Here is a 6,240-nt window from a genome sequence, read left to right on the forward strand (position 1 = left end):
TTTCCTAATTTTTCTACCCAAAGTATGTATAGCGTGTTGGATAAGTCTATATGAATGCAAAAGCCTAGACCTAGGGGGACATGGGGGAAATTTCTCTTCAAAGGTTGAGTGGTGCCAATCACATTAATTGTGAAGCCCAATAATGATCCTTTGGAGAGGTCACACGTAATCCTAAACGACGTAAAAATGAATGGAGTGCATGTCATGTGAAAATGTAAGTTTATGTGAAGTGAGAAAAGTGGAGGTGTGCAAGTGTATTTACAAGGTAAAGTGAGTAAAGAATGATAATGTGAAAATAATATAAAGTGCATGTGTGCGAGTGATATGGTATAGAGTGTAAGTAGTTGAAAAAACGTGTAAAATGAAAGTAGTGTGAAGTGAGAATGTAGAAAGAGGAATGGAATATACAGTAAGTGATAGTGAATGAATGAAATGCGTGAATCCTATAGGAATGCATCAAAACGGGAACGGGGAGTCCTAACTTTGTGACTTGATTTTTCCTTTGATAGAAGGGGGAACTAGCGTGCTAAGGCTATCGAGTAGCCACACTCGCTCGTTTCCCTTATCAGAAGGGGACTCTTTAGGCAAATGTACCCTAATTAGCATGAGATGCAAGACCTAAAGTGAGGGGAAAGGGGAATCGAGGAGCATGCCAGATGATAAAACTAAGGAAAAATGCATGATGTGTAGTGAACAGGCAAATAATGCATTAATGAAAAACAAAGGAAAAATCCTATTGGGTCTAGCGTTGGACTAGCCCTTTCTATGAATTCCTACTAGCATTAGACTAGTGGAAACAATAAAAGAAGCCACAACTAGCGTTGGACTAGTGTGGTGACGTACATTCATCCATTCCATTCATCCACACTATGGAAAGCGAGTAGACATGCAAATCACTTATAAACACGTAGCACATAACACTTAGCATGCTCGACTAGATGCAAGAGCCTAAGAAAGCACTTAACAAATAACACATAGGCATGCAACGCAAATTAAGGCCCTAATTATTACACTTGCTAACTAAAACAAAAGGGGAAGGGGAAAATGGACCAAATTTGCTCGCCAAGCCCTATCTATTACAAACCAAGAGGTGTACACATACCCCATAATGAATAACTTAAAAAAGGGAAAGGGAAAATGGACAAGAAAGCTCGCCAAGCCCTATCTATTACAAGCCAAGAGGTGTACACATACCCCATAATGAATAACTTAAATAAAAGTAAAGTAAATGAAATAAATGCCAGGAATTAAAGAAGGGCAAGGAAAGCGAAGTAGACATGCATATTCACATAACACGTAGGAGCACGTAGGAGAAATGAAAGTTAAGGAGATAGAGGTTACCTCCCTTGCAATTGGGCCCCAATGAAGTGAAATCACTTATTTATCCTCCAAAATAAAAGAAACGGTCAAGGTACCAATTTATTTGGGAAAATAGGCAAACACAAGCTCCCTTGGTCATAAAGCCCCTAAAGTCATGAATTAAGTGCAACTGAAACAAAGCATAGTAATTAATTAAAACAAACAAGCAATGAAGTTGTAGAATTAAAACTGCCAAGGACCAAATTGAGGAAATTTTTCAATTGGTTGGGTCCTAGTGGAACAAGGAGAGACTTGGGGGGCCAAAGGGAATTTTTTTGGAAATTATTTCATGCAATCTTCATGCAAGCTACGTGAAAGAACAAGAATGAAGGTCTGCTGCATTTCTCATTTCCAAGCTTTGATCAAAACCATTCCATCTAAACATATAACTATTCCAGCATTGCATAATTAAGACAACAGCTCTTATTGCAGGATTAAGGCAGCAAATTTGGGATGATGGCTGCTAGGGGGCAACGGCAAAACAGAATGCAGCAAAAGACTTGACAATCTCAAAACAAGAGTGCAGCAAAAATCTCTCGTTTCTCCATGACTTTACAACTTATTAGCTACCCGGAAAGATTACATTAGCTTTCAAAAAAACCATCATAAGCATTAGATTAAACCGTGCAAGCTAATAACCCATGTAGCTAACAAATACTCTAAACCAAATGACTGGATAGGAATGCAGCAAAAAAATGACACTTGCGGCTATACTACTGTAGCAAGCAGTTTCATTGCTTCCTTACCCAGTTCAGGGGGATTCATGCAAGATGACACAAGACTGGACATTTCCTAAACTAAACGGCCATAGCCATGGCCGTTCAAGAAACTGCAGCAAAAGGAAGGAAAATGCATCGTGGCCGAATCGGCAAAACTGCAGCAGAATTTCTGCCGTGAACTTTGCAGCTCAAATATGTAAAATTCAGAACCAGAAATTCCAACCCTTTTCCAAATCAACCAAAACCTTGTTGTCTAAGCCTTCCTTGGTAAAACCCATCATCAACATCTTAAGAACATAAAGGAAACAGCAACCAAGAATGCAGCAGGCAAGCGTGCAACATAGAAGGAAATCATGCAAATGCTAACAAAACTTCATGCGAGATGGAAGAAGATTGCTGCAATTCAGAAACCTCGGCAACGGGTGAAGCCTTTTGAGTAACCCAACTAGTTGTGATTTTCATCTCCAAATGCAGACTTCAGACCCAAAAGGATAGCTTTGTTCAAAAACAGAAAATGCTAACCAAAATCATGGCATGGAACTAAACATAAGGTCCGAAACTTTGACAGCAAACCAGCATAACAACAAAAAAAAACTGATGCAAATTCCTTGGCAACTTTCATGCAAAAATGGTTCGGCTACTTATTGTCTATATGGCTAACAAACATGCAATCACAGCTCAAATAGACCCAAACACCCAAGACCAATCTAAGCATCATAACACACCATTTCAATATTCAATCAAACAGTTTTTTTACTTCAGCAGAGGGAAAACAGCAGAGGTAAAGAAATGAATGCAGCAGCTTTTACTTCTTTTATCTTAGCTTAAACATATTTGCGTGCAAGAACTCAAATCAGCTTGTCATCCAAAAACCAAATGCAAGGAATTCACCCCCATTATCATCAAATGCCACCCAAGCATGAACTGTCTTGAAAATTTGAACAAAGCCAACGGACAAAATACAGCGAAGAAGAGAGCGAACTTGCGGTTAAAGATTCTAAGCACAAAACAGGCAAAGCTGCAAACTTTCTGCAATTTTTGTTCGACCAAAACACAATCTTATAGTAAAATTCAAATGAGACCTACTGATTCAACACATAGGCTCCAAACATCACAACTTTATCAGCAAAGAAACATCAACTAATCACAGCAACAAAGACGGAAGCAAATAATTGATAAAGAAGACAGCTTTCTACCATAAAGGATAAGGATCTTACCTTAATGAAGCGTGGGATGATTGCTGAAATGGTTTCTGGCTGATCTTCAAAGGGACGTCAATGGAGCAACGATGATAAGGATCTTCAACAAACACCTTTGCCTCCCCGTGATGATGGAAAACGAACGAGGGCCGTGGGTTTCTTCTTCCTCAATCACCTTCCTTTTTGCTCAGTTCCGTCTCTCTCCAACTCCCTTCCCCTTAGCCGTATTTTATCCTCTTGGTTTCTTTCTTTTTGCTGTCCAAAGAACCACTGTTTTTCTCTCTTTCTCTCTCAGACCTCAGCCCCAATTTCTCTCCCTTGCTCTCGGTTTTTTCTCCGCCGTTAACTCTCTTAGCTCTCTCCCTATCTCTCCCTCAAACCCAGCTGCCTTTTCTCTCTTTTTTTGCTGTCTCCCGCACACCTCTCCCTTTTGCTCCCTTGCAGCTACCCTCAAATGCAAAACACCTTCTCCAAACCCTTCATCCTACGGCCCCTCTTTGCTGCTTCTCTTTCTTTTCATTTTAATCCCTACACCTTGCATAGAAGCTTCCTCCATTAGCCAGGTGTCTGGCCACCTGGAAAACCAGCCCTCTTCCTCTAAAAATTGCAGCCAAAGGGCTGCCCGAGCCCTTTCTTGCAAGCTGCGCAAATACGCAGCTTGCATGTCATGATGCCCTTTTTTTTTTTTTTTTTTTTAAAGTAATTTAACACAAATGATAATAAACATAAATAACAAAAATAATTTAATTAACATTGGGCAAAATAAATAAACTAGAAGCAACAAAGTGCAACTTCCATTTTCCTTTTTTCATTTTCCATTTTTCATTGTTTTTCCTTTTTCTCTTTTTTTTTCAAGAAATTCTATGCTAAAAACTTAAAAATAAAAATAAAACTAGAAACTAAAAACTAAAAAAAATCGAATAAAACGAACACGACAAATAAAAAACTAAAAATAAACAGTAAATGAAATTACCCCAAAATTTGGTGTCTACAGAAACAAAGCATAGTAATTAATTGAAACAAACAAGCAATGAAGTTGTAGAATTAAAACAGCCAAGGACCAAATTGAAGAAAACATTTAATTGGTTGGGTCATAGTAGAACTAAGATAGACATGGGGGGTCAAGGTGCAATTGTTTTAGGACCTAATTGTAAGAACAAAACACATAAATGGGCCTTTGGAGCATAGCTAGAGACTAGAGGGAACAAAGTACAATTTTTCCTTCTTGATCATGCATGCAGCTACGTAAGAAACAGAATTTTCTGCAACTACAAAAACCTGTTGCCTTTTCTCAAACTTGCGGCAAATTCCAGCAACAATTACATCCATTTCATCATACAAACAAGTTCATCAAACCAGAAATTATTGACCCAAATCAAAACATGAAATTTTGTTTGCAGGATTGAGATGGCAAATCTGGTTTTGATCAACAACAAAAGAAGGAAAGAAAGCTGCAGCAAGATTTATTTTCAAATGGCAACTCTAAAACCAAGCAAAACTGCTGCATTTTTACTTTCCATTTCCAAGCTTTGATCAAAACCATTCCATCTAAGCATATAACCACTCCATCATTGCAGGATTAAGACAGCAACTCTTATTGCAGGATTAAAACAAGAAGTGAAGCTGACCATCAAGGGTAAAAGACTAAACAGCAAGACAGCAATAGAAAAAGGAAAAAGGGCCGCAGGTTGCTGCTATGAATTGCAGCCAGCAAATGCATATAATTACCACCAAACAAACAGCCAACCAACAGCAAACTCAGGCCATTCCATGAACGTCAGTAAACCAAGAAGGAAAGAGAAAAAGGCTATTCGTTCCTCTGCCGCAATAAGCTAAGAAAATCAGCGCAGGCAAGACTGCATTTTTCCTAAAAAAAACTTAGGCGGGACATTTTCAGACCACCAAACCATAGCCATAAAAGCTAACCTTCATAAACCCTCTCCCCTCCGTCAAAAAAAAATCAAATTAAGCACCCACAACAGGAGACAAACTCTGAGTTAGGATGAAAAAACAAAAACTTGCAGATCTAGTTTCATTCATGAACTTTCCTTGGGTTCGTTGTTAACTAAAAAAAAACTGGATCATCACCACATAAAAACTCATATGGTCACAATAATGTAATGTTCAGGGGGAGGGGTATGAAGCCAACACTTAAATCAGCAACGCATGAAAAAGAAAGAGCCAGAGGAAAGAAAAAGTCACCTTGAAGATCTTGACGTGAAGAAGATGAAGACGTGAGGAAGATGTAAACCCGCGGACTGGGAAGATGATCGTTTCTCCCAGAAATTTTTCTAACTCTCCCTCTTGCTCTCGGCTTTCTCTTTAGCTATCCCCCGTCAATATCTTTTCCCTGGTCTGTTTCTACCTTCGCCGTCCACTTTCTTTTCTCCTAGCTCTCTCTTGCTTCTCAGTTTTTCCCTTAGCCGTCAACTATATCTCCCTATGAATTTTCTTTTGCCGTTCTTCCACCCTTCTCCTACTCTCTACCTAGCCGTCAAATCCCTCCTAGACCTCTTTCCGTTGCTCTCTCCTTCGGTTGCTGGTTCCTTCCTCTCCAGCTCTCAGACCCTTTTTGCTTAGCCGTCAGCCAGATCCTCTCCATTTATTCTTGCTCAACTTAGCCGCCCCCCTCTGGTTTCTTTTCCTAGTCGTCTACCCTCAGCTCTCTCTCCTAGATTTTTCCCGTCCCCTTGCTCTCTCTCGCTTCCTTTGCGGCTATTCTCAAATGCAACCGAACTTCCACCGAACCCTTCATCCTACGGCCCCCCTTTGCTGCCTCTCCTCTTTTCATTTTAATCCCTACACCTTGCATAGAAGCTTCCTCCATTAGCCAGGTGTCTGGCCACCTGGAAACACCAGCCTTCTCCTCTAAAAATTGCAGCCAAAGGGCTGCCCGAGCCCTTTCTTGCAAGCTGCGAAAATACGCAGCTTGCATGTCACGACGCCCCTTTTTTTTTTTTTTT

This window comes from Coffea arabica, chromosome 5e (genome assembly GCF_036785885.1).
Source record: "Coffea arabica cultivar ET-39 chromosome 5e, Coffea Arabica ET-39 HiFi, whole genome shotgun sequence".
NCBI lineage: Eukaryota > Viridiplantae > Streptophyta > Magnoliopsida > Gentianales > Rubiaceae > Coffea > Coffea arabica.